Source organism: Bactrocera neohumeralis, unplaced genomic scaffold (assembly GCF_024586455.1).
Source record: "Bactrocera neohumeralis isolate Rockhampton unplaced genomic scaffold, APGP_CSIRO_Bneo_wtdbg2-racon-allhic-juicebox.fasta_v2 cluster11, whole genome shotgun sequence".
In the NCBI taxonomy this organism is placed as follows: domain Eukaryota; kingdom Metazoa; phylum Arthropoda; class Insecta; order Diptera; family Tephritidae; genus Bactrocera; species Bactrocera neohumeralis.
The window spans coordinates 17,426,506-17,442,590 of NW_026089624.1; positions in this window are offsets into that span (position 1 = coordinate 17,426,506).

The window sequence follows — 16,085 nt, forward strand, 5'->3', positions numbered from 1 at the left end:
TTCCCTTAATGAAAAATTATGGTTTTTTCCAAAATCATCCTTTTTTAAACGGTAAACCAGAGTAGGAGATCAGGGAAATTTAAAACCTTTTAATTTTTAATTAATGATTTGAAGCCTTTCCAAATATGAGTTTTAAAGGGATATAAAAAAATCGGGTTTTTAAATTTGAAGAAAATCGGGAAATTCCCAAAGGAAACTCCCTTTTCTTATGCTAACTTCAAAAAATTGAAAAAAGTTAATTTTTTTTTAAACCCCAACCCAATGATTTAAAATCCACCCCAGTTGACATTTATAGGGAAAAAAGGGTTTTTCTTAAAATGAAAAATTTTGGGGAAATTTTTTTTCCAAATGCCCCGCCGTTATTTTTTCAACTTTGGGAAGATCGGGGGGAATTTTTTTTAAGAAAAAAACGGGTTTTTTTATAGCTTTAAGGGAAAATAAAGGTTAATTAATTTTAAAAAAGGTAAAATTAATGACTTAACCCATTCAACATAGTTTTCCCAAAATTTTTGTATATGCAAGAAAATCGGGGTTTCATACCTGAATGAAAAATTTTGGGGAATTTTTTTCCAAAAATGAATTGGTTAGGGTTTTATGAAAAACTTTGATAAGTTTTAAAAATTAATTTATTTTTTAAATAAAAAAACCGTTTTTTTTATCCCAATTTCCCATTAGTTTGAAAAAGGGTTTAAATTCTTTAATATGTGAAGTAAATGACTTAAAGCCTTTCCAACATGGGATTAAATGTGTAAATAAGAAAAGGGGGTTTTTAATAATTAAAAACCGGGAATTTTTTCCCAAAAACGGGTTTTTTTTGGTTTTATGCTAATTAGTAAGATGAAAGAAGGTTAATTAATTTTAATATGTGAATTTTAATGTTTAAAAAGCCATTCAACATAGATTAAAGGTTTTATATGAAAAGAAAATCTTTTTTAATACCTAAATGTAAAATCCTAGAAATTTTTCCCAAAAGCACCCCCGGTTATTTTAGTCAATTTTTTGGTGAGAAAAAAGAAAAATTTTTTTTAAATTAAAATTAATTTGTTTTAAAAAACTTTGATAGGTTTTTAAAGTAAACGAAAGAAAAATGTTTTTTTTAACAACCCGAAAAACTAAAATTTTCAAAAAACCGTTTTTGGTTTTATCCAACTTTAGTAAGAAAAACCCCGAAAAATGGGTTAAAAGACGAAAAAAAAAGAAAGGCCGATGGAGAAGAGAATTAGGTCAAAACCGGGACGCAAATTCAAAAAAAAGGATTTACCCTTTCGAAAACGGACATCCCCAAAATTGCGGCGGGCCCTGGGGTTGGGTTCCCCTGTGACCCTTTGGAAAATATAAAAGGGAAACCCGCCATAAAGATTTAAAAAAATCGGGGAATAAAAGAGCTGTTTCTTTTTCCAGAGCCCCCCCAAGAGGGGGAATTTAGATGGCAGTAAAAACCAAGAACACAAAACGTCCCCATAAGGGAAAAAGATCGGGATGAGATTATTCCCCAAAAAACCCGGGGAGCGAAAAAAGGGGGGATTCAGAACATTGGGCCACCAAAATATTAAAAATATGAGAAAAAAAAGGGGGGTTTACCAGCCCTAATCCCCCCAAGATGCCTTTTTTGCCCAAAAAAAAATTAAAAATCGGGTTGATCGGGTTCCCCCCCGGGGAGTTTTTCCCTGCCTCCCGCGGGGACAGATTTTTTCCCCCGGGCCACATGGCGCGAAATATTAGTGTTAAAAGTCCCCCCAAAATCCCCAAAGGGAAGCGGGGGACATGGAAAAAAGCATTGAACAAGGGCCCACCCCTTTTGAAGGGGAAACTTTTCATTTTCAAGTTTTTTTCCCATTTTTAAAAATAGGGGCGCAAAACAATAAAAAAATGAAAATTTTTGTTTTTGAATTTTAAACCCAATGGGAAAAAAAAGCCCCCTTTTGCAAAAAAATCAAATTAGAAAGAAAAATTGATGTCCCTTACTGATGAAAAATTTTCCCAAAACTTCAAAGTCCCGGGGATTACAGATATAAGTCAAAAACAATATGGTCCTGCAATGGACAAACATTCACGTCTTGCTGCAGAGTAGCAAAAAATGGTTTTACCTGGGCGCAAATAGGAGGAATCTACTACGTAAGCTGTTATGCTCGCCCCAGCGCGCCTGTTAGAGAATTTGAAAACTTCCTCCTGGAATTATCGTTAGAAAGCAGAGGCAAATCCCCGGTAATAATGGCAGGCGATTTTAACGCATGGTCTACTGCCTGGGGTAGCAGAAGCTCGAACCATCGTGGGCGCCTAGTTCTAGAATTCCTGAGCCAAACCAACCTCACAATAATGAATAGCGGCACAAAAAATACTTACCAAAAAGGAAATAAAGGCTCTATAATAGACCTGATGTTTGCAAATGACGCACTAAGCAGACACATTAAATGGGAGGTGTCTGACATGTTCACATATAGTGATCACATGGCTATCATAGCAGAAGTTTTAGTCTCTCGAGAACAGGAATCCCCACGCAGTAACACTATACAAAAACGAAGCTGGAAGCAAACAGATTTTGATATTGACGTTTTTGAGACAGTCTGGAGTACAGCAAAATAGTCAGGCGAAAGCGCCACCCACTTAGTAACCGCATTGCGAAAGGAACTGGTAACAGCATGCGACGCCACAATGCGAAAGACAAAATGTCACAATAACCGAAGACCTGTATACTGGTGGAATGAAGAAATTGCCACGCTGAGGAAACTCTGCCACTCAGCCCGACGTCGCTTACAACGCAATCAAAATGGCGAAAACGAAAACCGTCTCAAAGAAGCTTTTAAAATCCATAAGAAGCTTCTAAAGTCAGCTATAATCCGTAGCAAAAGAAACTGCTTTGAAAAGATCTGTGAAGAAGCGAATGTAGACCACTGGGGGACAGCTTATAAAATATGTATGTCCAAATTCCAAAATAAGCGGCAGCAACCCAAATGCGCTTCGTTCATGAAGAAAATCGTGGAGGCATTATTTCCGACGCACGCCCTGATTACCAGCGCTGTGCGACAAAACGAAGCTCCTGAATCACCCCTACTGGTTACAGAAGAAGAATTATTGGCCATAGCAAAAAAAATTAATAAAAACAAAGCTCCTGGTATCGATGGCATACTAAACAGAGCTCTAAAGGTAGCCATAATTTGAAAGCCCGCTCTTTTCGCAAAAATGTACAACGCATGTATAAAAGAAGGGATCTTCCCCGATCCCTGGAAAGTTCAGTGCCTGCTTTTAATCCCAAAACCAAAAAAACACCAGATGAACCCTCTTCGTATCGACCACTGTGTATGCTCGACACAATGGGCAAAGTGTACGAAAGCATAATAAGAAACCGCTTGGAGTTTGCAATCCAGGAAGCCGGCGGACTATCAGAAAGACAATACGGCTTCAGGAAACAGAGGTCCACTATAGATGCACTAAAAGAAGTTGTCGACACTGCGAAAAGTGCAGTAAGCGGCAAAAGATGGAAAGGTGGTACAAAAGAATATTGTGCGCTTATAACCCTGGATGTGAAGAATGCATTCAACTCTGCTAACTGGACAAACATATTTGCAGCCTTGAATGAAATACGGGCCCCACAGTACCTCATAAATATCGTTATGAGTTATTTTGAAAATAGAAGACTGTTTTACGACACCACCGAAGGCATCAAGAGCTACCCTATTTCAAGTGGAGTACCACAAGGTTCAGTTTTAGGCCCTTGCTTATGGAATCGAGTATATGATGGGGTTAAGCTAAAAATCCCACAACAACTTGATGACCAAAAAATAAATGTAACGTTAAATGGTCTGCGCCAATGGTTTTCGTACTGGCTGAGACGACCTTATAGGAAAAAGTAACTCTCACTATAGGCGAGTGGTGATTACAGTTGAAGTATTTAGGGGTAATATTGGACACCAAACTGAAATTCAAGCAGCACTTGGCAAACACAGCAAATAAAGCAAATAAGATTTATAATGCTCTATCAAGAATGATGGCAAATAGAGGCTGTGTGCGCTCCAGCCGCCGACTTCTAATCGCAAAAGCAATGAGCTCAGTTATACTGTATGCAGCTCCAGTATGGATACAGGCACTAAACACAAAAGCGTATGCCAGGCCAATAATTGCGGTGCATAGACTCACAGCAATAAGAGTAACAAGTTCGCAGCTGAAGTACTAGCTAGTATGCCGCCTAAGACATCAGCGAGTTCCAATTACATGAAACCCAAAAGAGAGAAGAGAGAAATAAGAGCATAACTCTATGGCAGCAACGGTGGCAAACCTCAACTAAAGGACGGTGGACCCACAGACTCATACCTGACATCCACACGTGGATAAGTAGACAACATGGGGACCTGGATTTCCACCTCACCCAAATATTAAGTGGGCATGGGTGCTTTAGAGGCTACCTATATAAATTTCAAAATGACATCAGTCCGTATTGTTCGATGTGTACGGAGTCAAGAGAAGACTCTGAACACGTGTTTTTCTATTGTCCTCGGTTTCAAAAAATAAGGGAAAAGTTAGAAACAGCACTAGGTGGTAGTTTAATGGTGGAAAGTTTGACTGCACTTATGTGTCAGTCCTCTGAGAAGTGGAAAGCTGTTCGCGAAGCGGCAGCTTCCATCACGACAATATTAAGACAGGTACAGCGGAATAGGCGCCAGTCCGTCCGTGCTATAGAGGAGACGTAAAATGTCTTGTCACTCCCATGAAGTAATACTTTATCTGTTGGTCCCGTGGGAGAGTCTTGAGTTGGGAGTAGGTTAGGTTTAGCGGGTTAAAGTCCCGCACTTCGGCTTTCGATGCTTCCTCCTACTTAAAAAAAAAAAAAAAATATATGCAAGAAAATCGGTTTTATACTTAAATGTAAAATTCCGGAATTTTCCAAATGCACTGCCGTTTTGGCTTTATGCCAACTTCTGTAAGATGAAGAAGGTAAATTAACTTTAATATGTGAATTTAATAATTTGAAGCAACAGAACAGAAGATATGGATTGCTAAATGTTTAAATGCAGGAAAATAGGATTTATACCTAAATGTAAAATTGTGGAATTTTTCCAAATGCACTGCTGTTTTGGCTTTATGCCATCTTCTGTAAGGATGACGAAGGCTAATTAACTTTAATATGTGACACTAATGATTTGATTAAACTCGATATGAATTGCTAAATGTTTAAATACAGGAAAATCGGTTTTATACCTAAATGTAAAATTGTGGAATTTTTCCAAATGGTCTGGCGTTATGGCTTTATGCCAACTGTAGTAAGATGAAGAAAGTTAATTAACTTTAATTTGTGAAATAAATAATTTGAAGCGATTTGAAATCGGTTTTATACCTAAATGTAAAATTATGGATTTATTTCCAAATGCACTGCCGTTATGGCTTTATGTCAACTTGAGGTAGATGGTGAGGGTTAATTAACTTGAATATGTCAAGCTAATGATTAGAAGCAATTCGTTGTGGATTTCTAAATGTGTATATGTAGGAAGATCGGTTTTATACCTATATGTAAACTGTGGAATTTTTCCCAATGCACTACCGTTTTGGGTTTATGCCAACTTCTGTAAGATAACGAAGGTTAATTAACTTCAATATGTGACGTTAATGATTTGTGGTTAATGATTTGAATCAACTCGATATGGATTGCTGAGTGTTTTAATGCAGGAAAATCGGCTTTATGCCTAAATGTAAAATTGTGGTATTTTTCCAAATGGTCTGGCGTTATGGCTTTATGCCAACTGTAGTAAGATGAAGAAAGTTAATTAACTTTAATTTGTGAAATAAATAATTTGAAGCGATTTGATATGGATTTCTAAATGTCTACATGCAAGAAAATCGGTTTTATACCTAAATGTAAAATTATGGAAATTTTTCCAAATACACTGCCGTTATGGCTTTATGTCAACTTGAGGTAGATGGTGAAGGTTAATTAACTTGAATATGTCAAGCTGATGATTTGAAGCAATTCGTTGTGGATTTCTAAATGTGTATATGTAGGAAGATCGGTTTTATACCTATATGTAAACTGTGGAATTTTTCCCAATGCACTACCGTTTTGGGTTTATGCCAACTTCTGTAAGATAACGAAGGTTAATTAACTTCAATATGTGACGTTAATGATTTGAATCAACTCGATATGGATTGCTGAGTGTTTTAATGCAGGAAAATCGGCTTTATGCCTAAATGTAAAATTGTGGAATTTTTCTAAATGCACTGCCGTTATGGCTTTATGCTAACTTCAGAAAGATGAAGAAGGCTAATTAACTTTAATATGTGAAGGAAATGATTTAAACCCATCCAACACAGATTGCCAAATGTGTATATGCAATAAAATCGGTTGTATACCTAATGTAAAGTTATGGAATTTTTTCCAAATGCACTGCCGTTTTGGCTTTATGTCAACTAGAGTATGATGATGAGGGTTAATTAACTTTAATATGTGAAGTTAATGATTTGAAGCCATTCAACATAGATTGCCAAATGTGTATATGCAAGAAAATCGGGTTTATACCTGAATGTAAAACTCTGGAATTTTCCCAAAGGCACTGCCGTTTTGGCTCTATGCTAACTTCAGTAAGATGAAGAAGGTTAATTAACTTTAATGTGTGAAGCTAATGATTTGAAGCCATTCGACACAGATTGCCACATGTGTATATGCAGGAAAAACGGTTTTATACTTAAATGTAAAATTGTGGACTTTTTCCAAATGCACTGCCGTTATGGCTTTATGTCAACTTGGGTAAGATCGTGAGGGTTAATTATCTTTTGAGTATAAAACCGTTTTGGCTTTATACCAACTTCAGTAAGATGAAGAAGGTTAATTAACTTTAATATGTGAAGTTAATGACTTGAAGCCATTCAACATAGATTGCCAAATCTGTATATGCAAGAAAATCGGTTTCATACCTGAATGTAAAATTATGGAATTTTTTCCAAATGCACTGCCGTTATGGCTTTATGTCAACTTGAGTAAGATGATGAGGGTTAATTAACTTTAATATGTAAAGCTAATGATTTAAAGCAATTCGGTGTGGATTTTTGAATTTGTATATACAAGAATATCGGTTTTATACCAAAATGTAAAATTCTGGAATTTTTCCAAATGCACTGCCGTTATGGCTTTATGTCAACTTTGGTGAGATAAAGAAAGTTAATTAACTTTAATATGTAAAGTTAATGATTTGAAGCAACTTGATATGGATTTCTAAATGTGTTCATGAAAGAAAATCGGTTTTATACCTAAATGTAGATTTCTGGAATTTTCCAAATGCACTGCCGCTTTGGCTTTATGCCAACTTTAGTAAGATGAAGAAAGTTAATAAACTTTAATATGTGAAGCAATGATTTATATATATTTCTAAATGTGTACATGCAAGAAAGTCGGTTTTATACCTAAATGTAAAGTTATGGAATTTTTTCCAAATGCTCTGCCGTTTTGGCTTTATGTCAACTAGAGTATGATGATGAGGGTTAATTAACTTTAATATGTGATGTTAATGATTTGAAGCCATTCAACATAGATTGCCAATTGTGTATATGAAAGAAAATCGGGTTTATACATGAATGTAAAACTCTGGAATTTTCCCAAAGGCACTGCCGTTTTGGCTTTATGCTAACTTCAGTAAGATGAAGAAGCAGGGGCGAACGCCGGGGGGGGGGGGTTAGTTTGGGGTGTTAAACCCCCCTCTCCCCCCCCCCAAAGTAATTGAATTTTTAAATAGTAGAATTTCATTCTACATAGTCATTTGAGAAATTGTAATTTGTTGTTTTCAAAGCAATCTTTCCGCCGACGATGATACAATTGTATCTTTTTTGATACTTTTTTTTCTATATTTTGTGATTTGATACTTTTTTGTTCAAAACGGCCTATTTTGACACTTTTTGCTGATAAATTTAATTTTTTGAAAATATGAAAATGTTAAACTAAAAACAAACCTATTGTATCTGGATAGTATTAAAAAGATGTGGGAATGTAGGCCAATTAAAAACCCAGAAAAATATAAACTGGACAGAGACATTTTTTTAATTTGCTTCAAAGTAATGAGTTATGAGTAATGAGATGATGCCTTATAACTCTGTGGCTGCTGAACTGGATTTTTTTTAGATTTAAGGGGAATTGTGAGTCGAAAATGGACTTCTTTTGAAAATTAGTTCTGAACTGAAAAGTCACCAATAAGGTTTCTATTATTTTTTTTAGAGTTTATTGTTAATCATAATACAGGAAAAATAAAAACTCATTTATTATGACTTTCAGTTTTCGTTCCATGAGCAAACTGTTGTGAAATAAATTTACATTAAAAAAATTATGCTATTTGCAAAAAAATACTTGAGTGTCTTAACTAAAATGTCTATATTTTTAATAAAAACAGCCAGAAAAAACTGGTCTGAATTAGATACACAACTTTACTTATTGTTTGTTTTTCAAATGAAAATTTTTAAAACAACGGTTGTGCTTTTGATACTTTTTGATACTTTTATACCAACTTCAGTAAGATGAAGAAGGTTAATTAACTTTAATACGTGAAGTTAAAGACTTGAAGCCATTCAACATAGATTGCCAAATGTGTATATGCAAGAAAATCGGGTTTATACCTGAATGTAAAACTCTGGAATTTTCCCAAAGGCACTTCCGTTTTGGCTTTATGCTAACTTCAGTAAGATGAAGAAGGTTAATTAACTTTAATGTGTGAAGCTAATGATTTGAAGCCATTCGACACAGATTGCCACATGTGTATATGCAAGAAAATCGGTTTTATACTTAAATGTAAAATTGTGGACTTTTTCCAAATGCACTGCCGTTATGGCTTTATGTCAACTTGGGTAAGATCGTGAGGGTTAATTATCTTTTAAGTATAAAACCGTTTTGGCTTTATACCAACTTCAGTAAGATGAAGAAGGTTAATTAACTTTAAAATGTGAAGTTAATGACTTGAAGCCATTCGACACAGATTGCCACATGTGTATATGCAAGAAAATCGGTTTTATACCTAAATGTAAAATTGTGGACTTTTTCCAAATGTACTGCCGTTATGGCTTTATGTCAACTTGGGTAAGATGGTGAGGGTTAATTATCTTTTAGGTATAAAACCGTTTTGGCTTTATACCAACTTCAGTAAGATGAAGAAGGTTAATTAACTTTAATATGTGAAGTTAATGATTTAAAGCCATTCAACATAGAATGCCAAATGTGTATATGCAAGAAAATCGGTTTTATACCTAAATGTAAAATCCTAGAATTTTTCCAAATGCACTGCCGTTATGGCTTTATGTCAACTTTGGTGAGATAAAGAAAGTTAATTATTTTTAATATGTAAAGTTAATGATTTGAAGCAACTTGATATGGATTTCTAAATGTGTACATGCAAGGAAGTCGTTTTTATACTTAACTGTAAAATTCTTGAATTTTCCAAATGCACTGCCGTTTTGGCTTTATGCCAACTTTAGTAAGATAAAGAAGGTTAATTAACTTTAATATGTGAAGATACTGATTTAAAACAACTCGACATAGATTGCTAAATGAGTATATACAAAAAATACGATTTATTACCTAAATATAAGATTGTGGATTTTTTTCAAAATCACTGCCGTTATGGCTTTAAGTCAACTTTGGTGAGATGAAGAAAGTTAATTAATTTTAATATGTGAATTTAATAATTTGAAGCAACTTGATATGGATTGCTAAATGTTTAAATGCAGGAAAATCGGATTTATACCTAAATGTAAAATTGTGGAATTTTTCCAAGTGCTCTGGCAATATGGCTTTATGCCAACTGTAGTAAGATGAAGAAAGTTAATTCACTTTAATATGCGAAGCTAATGATTTAAGGCAATTCGGTGTGGATTTCTAAATGTCTATATGCAAGAAAATCGGGTTTATTCCTAAATGTAAAATTCTGGAATTTTTCCATAGGCACTGCCGTTTTGGCTTTATGCTAACTTCAGTAAGATTAAGAAGATTAATTATCTTGAATATGTGAAGCCCATGATTTGAAGCCATTCGACATAGATTGCCAAATGTGTATACACAAAAAATACGATCTAATACTGAAATATAAGATTGTGGAATTTTTCCTAATTCACTGCCGTTATGGCTTTATGTCAACTTTGGTGAGATGAAGAAAGTTAATTAACTTTAATATGTAAAGTTAATGATTTGAGGGCACTCGATGTGGATTTCGAAATGTGTATACGCAAGAAAATCGGCTTTATACCTAAATGTAAAATTATGGATTTTTTTGCAAATGCACTGCGATATATATGCAAGAACTCATTTGTCAGCAAAAGTGGACGCGTTTTTTGTGCGGTCCAGTGTTTTCTTGTGTTTCTCCAAGTGTTTGCAGCAATTTGAACCGAATCTTTCCTCTGCTACAATCAGGTGACGGACGCAAGTGGGCGATTAAATCGAAAGACAGATAAGTACAATTTTTGGTATCTTATTTCAAAATATTTTACATACCTGCCCATTTTCCCGCGGGAAATTAGTTTTATTATATGTTTCCCCTAAGAACAGCAATCCAGGCACAACGTGATTATAACTTTGTTTTGCCGTTATGTTCTGAGCATCAGCTGTTTTCCCCTTCTTTTGTTTTCTTTTCGCATTCCCTTTTAGTCTTGGCGTTGCCAACCACCGGTAATATGAATAAAACGTAAAGAGGACGGGACCGAACAGACCTGTTGACAGGTGTTCCTAACTGCTTTTTTTTAGTGAGGTATGGCCTCCGAAAATAGTGTTGGGCGTACACCAGAAAATCCTTTTCGAAGGATCTCTAAAATTGCTAGAACGCCGCCAAGTGGTAAAAATGGCAAAAACGAGGAGTCCACCTTTGCTGGACCAATAAAAAGTATTGAACCTGCTGACCATGTGGGAAAGAGTGGAAAATCCGAAGAAACGCAAAGCAGCGAATCTACTAACATTTTTTCCAAATTGGGCAGGAAAATAAAAGAGCTCGAAAATATGATGTCCGGCCAGAGACACATAAATCAAGCCATGCGAGATCTCGTAAACAGCATAACATACCTGTATGATAAAACAGGAAACCCCGGAACCTTACCGAAAATGGTGATGGTAGGGAAGGCGTCACAAGTGTCGTCCTCTCATAACGAAGTAAATACGCCAAAGAGAGCTCGAGAGCCATCAGGCTTCTTACCACCTACGAAAAAGCCAAAAAACGTGATTGAAAAAGCGCAGGCAACATTTAGTGAAGTCACGAAAATACCTATGAAAGACACAGCAAACAAACAGGCACCTGAAAAATGGGTAGACGTAGTAAAAAAGAACAGGCCGATGGAGAAGAGAATTAGGTCGAAACCAGACGCATTAATTCTAACAAAAAAGGACGGAGCCTCGTATGCGGACATCCTCCGTAAAATTAAAAGCGACAGTGGCCTCGAGGAGTTGGGTTCACATGTGACCTACATAAGGAAAACTATCAAAGGAGACCTGCTCATAGAGTTAAAAAATCAAGGAGATAAAAGAGCTGATTCGTTTCAGAGCGCCCTAGAGGGGGTAGTTGGCGAGATGGCAGTAGTACAACCAAGAACACACAACGTCACTATAATGTGCAAAGATCTGGATGAGATAACTACTCCAGAAGAAATCTGCGGAGCGTTACAAAAAGAGTGTGGGATTCAGAACATTGGGCCACCAAATATTAAAAATATGAGAAAAACAAGAAGCGGCACACAAATAGCCCTTATATCCTTGCGTGCCCAAGATGCCAAGACTGCCCTTAAATTAGGCAAATTAAAAATCGGTTGGTCGATCTGTCGCCTCCGGGAGTACTCCCCTGTCTCCCGCTGTTACAGATGCTTCCATCCAGGCCACATGGCGCGTAAATGTTGCAGTGTTACCGACAGGACCTCCCTTAGTACACGTTGTGGAAGCGAGGGACATGTAGCAAAAGCATGCACAAGAACACCGAGCTGCATGCTCTGCAAAGGGGAACATTCAGTTCTGAGTACATCTTGCCCAAAATACGTGGAGCTGCTAAATACAATGAAAAAATGAGAATATTGCAGCTGAACTTAAACCACTGCGCCGCAGCACAAGCCCTGCTGCAACAAACCATAATAGAAAGCAAAATTGATGTCGCCTTACTGAGTGAGCAATATTCCCAACGTTCGGAAAGTACTTGGATTACAGATATAAGTGGCAAAGCAGCAATATGGTCCTGCAATGGACAAACATTCACGTCTTGCTGCAGAGTAGCAAAAAATGGTTTTACCTGGGCGCAAATAGGAGGAATCTACTACGTAAGCTGTTATGCTCGCCCTAGCGCGCCTGTTAGAGAATTTGAAGACTTCCTCCTGGAATTATCGTTAGAAAGCAGAGGCAAATCTCCGATAATAATGGCAGGCGATTTTAACGCATGGTCTACTGCCTGGGGTAGCAGAAGTTCGAACCATCGTGGGCGCCTAGTTCTAGAATTCCTGAGCCAAACCAACCTCACAATAATGAATAGCGGCACAAAAATACTTACCAAAAAGGAAATAAAGGCTCTATAATAGACCTGATGTTTGCAAATGACGCACTAAGCAGACACATTAAATGGGAGGTGTCTGACATGTTCACATATAGTGATCACATGGCTATCATAGCAGAAGTTTTATTCTCTCGAGAACAGGAACCCCCACGCAGTAACACTATACAAAAACGAAGCTGGAAGCAAACAGATTTTGATACTGACGTTTTTGAGACAGTCTGGAGTACAGCAATATTGTCAGGCGAAGGCGCCATCCACTTAGTAACCGCATTGCGAAAGGAACTGGTAACAGCATGCGACGCCACAATGCGAAAGACAAAATGTCACAATAACCGAAGACCTGTATACTGGTGGAATGAAGAAATTGCCACGCTGAGAAAGCTCTGTCACTCAGCCCGACGTCGCCTACAACGCAATCAAAATGGCGAAAACGGAAACCGTCTCAAAGAAGCTTTTAAAAGCCATAAGAAGCTTCTAAAGTCAGCTATAATCCGTAGCAAAAGAAACTGCTTTGAAAAGATCTGTGAAGAAGCGAATATAGACCCCTGGGGGACAGCTTATAAAATATGTATGTCCAAATTCCAAAATAAGCGGCAGCAACCCAAATGCGCTTCGTTCATGAAGAAAGTCTTGAAGGCATTATTTCCGACGCACGCACCGATTACTAGCGCTGTGCGACGAAACGAAGCTCCTGAATCACCCCTACTGGTTACAGAAGAAGACCTATTGACCATAGTTAAAAAAATCAAAAACAACAAAGCGCCTGGTATCGATGGCATACCAAACAGAGCTCTAAAGGTAGCCATAATTTCAAAGCCCGCTCTTTTCGCAAAAATGTACAACGCATGTATAAAAGAAGGGATCTTCCCCGATCCCTGGAAAGTTCAGCGCCTGGTTTTAATCCCAAAACCAAAAAAAACACCAGATGAACCCTCTTCGTATCGACCTCTGTGTATGCTCGACACAATGGGCAAAGTGTACGAAAGCATAATAAGAAACCGCTTGGAGTTTGCAATCCAGGAAGCCGGCGGACTATCAGAAAGACAATACGGCTTCAGGAAACAGAGGTCCACTATCGATGCACTAAAAGAAGTTGTCGACACTGCGAAAAGTGCAGTAAGCGGCAAAAGATGGAAAGGTGGTACAAAAGAATATTGTGCGCTGATAACCCTGGATGTGAAGAATGCATTCAACTCTGCTAAATGGACAAACATATTTGCAGCCTTAAATGAAATACGCGCCCCACAGTACCTCATAAATATCGTTATGAGTTATTTTGAAAATAGAAGACTGTTTTACGACACCACCGAAGGCATCAAGAGCTACCCTATTTCAAGTGGAGTACCACAAGGTTCAGTTTTAGGCCCTTGCTTATGGAATCGAGTATATGATGGGGTGCTAAAAATCCCACAACCAAAAAACGTTAAGCTAATCGCATACGCGGACGACCTTATAGTGGTAGCAGTAGCTAAACAACTTGATGACCTGCAAAATAAATGTAACGAATGCATAAATGGTCTGCGCCAATGGTTTTCGTCCATGAGTTTGGAACTGGCTGAGCACAAAACGGAGGTATTGCTCGTAAGCACCAGGAAAATTGAGGAAAAAATAACTCTCACTATAGGCGAGTGCGTGATTACTTCACAACCACAGTTGAAGTATTTAGGGGTAATATTGGACACCAAACTGAAATTCAAGCAGCACTTGGCAAACATAGCAAATAAAGCAAATAAGATTTATAATGCCCTATCAAGAATGATGGCAAATAGAGGCTGTGTGCGCTCCAGCCGCCGACTTCTAATCGCAAAAGCGATGAGCTCAGTTATACTGTATGCAGCTCCAGTATGGATACAGGCACTAAACATAAAAGCGTATGCCAAGCCAATAATTGCGGTGCATAGACTCACAGCAATAAGAGTAACAAGTGCTTTCCAAACTATTTCCAGCGAAGCAGCTGAAGTACTAGCTAGTATGCCGCCTATAGACATCCAGGGAGACGAGTTCGCGAGACTATATGAACTATCAGCGCCAATTACAGAAACCCAAAAGAGAGAAGAGAGAAATAAGAGCATAACTCTATGGCAGCAACGGTGGCAAACCTCAACTAAAGGACGGTGGACCCACAGACTCATACCTGACATCCACACGTGGATAAGTAGACAACATGGGGACCTGGATTTCCACCTCACCCAAATATTAAGTGGGCATGGGTGCTTTAGAGGCTACCTATATAAATTTCAAAATGACGTCAGTCCGTATTGTTCGATGTGTACGGAGTCAATAGAAGACTCTGAACACGTGTTTTTCTATTGTCCTCGGTTTCTAAAAATAAGGGAAAAGTTAGAAACAGCACTAGGTGGTAGTTTAATGGTGGAAAGTTTGACTGCACTTATGTGTCAGTCCTCTGAGAAGTGGAAAGCTGTTCGCGAAGCGGCAGCTTCCATCACGACAATATTAAGACAGGTACAGCAGAATAGGCGCCAGTCCGTCCGTGCTATAGAGGAGACGTAAAATGTCTTGTCACTCCCATGAAGTAATACCTTATCTGGTGGTTCCGTGGGAGAGTCTTGAGTTGGGAGTAGGTTAGGTTTAGCGGGTTAAAGTCCCGCTGTAAAATTCCGGAATTTTCCAAATGCACTGCCGTTTTGGCTTTATGGTAACTTCTGTAAGATGAAGAAGGTTAATTAACTTTAATATGTGAATTTAATAATTTGAAGCAACAGAACAGAAGATATGGATTGCTAAATGTTTAAATGCAGGAAAATAGGATTTATACCTAAATGTAAAATCGTCGAATTTTTCCAAATGCACTGCCGTTTTGGGTTTATGCCAATTTCTGTAAGATGATGAAGGTTAATTAACTTTAATATGTGACGCTAATGATTTGACTAAACTCGATATGAATTGCTAAATGTTTAAATACAGGAAAATCGGTTTTATACCTAAATGTAAAATTGTGGAATTTTTCCAAATGGTCTGGCGTTATGGCTTTATGCCAACTGTAGTAAGATGAAGAAAGTTAATTAACTTTAATTTGTGAAATAAATAATTTGAAGCGATTTGATATGGATTTCTAAATGTGTACATGCAAGAAAATCGGTTTTATACCTAAATGTAAAATTATGGATTTATTTCCAAATGCACTGCCGTTATGGCTTTATGTCAACTTGAGGTAGATGGTGAAGGTTAATTAACTTGAATATGTCAAGCTGATGATTTGAAGCAATTCGTTGTGGATTTCTAAATGTGTATATGTAGGAAGATCGGTTTTATACCTATATGTAAACTGTGGAATTTTTCCCAATGCACTACCGTTTTGGGTTTATGCCAACTTCTGTAAGATAACGAAGGTTAATTAACTTCAATATGTGACGTTAATGATTTGAATCAACTCGATATGGATTGCTGAGTGTTTTAATGCAGGAAAATCGGCTTTATGCCTAAATGTAAAATTGTGGAATTTTTCTAAATGCACTGCCGTTATGGCTTTATGCTAACTTCAGAAAGATGAAGAAGGCTAATTAACTTTAATATGTGAAGGAAATGATTTAAAGCCATTCAACACAGATTGCCAAATGTGTATATGCAATAAAATCGGTTGTATACCTA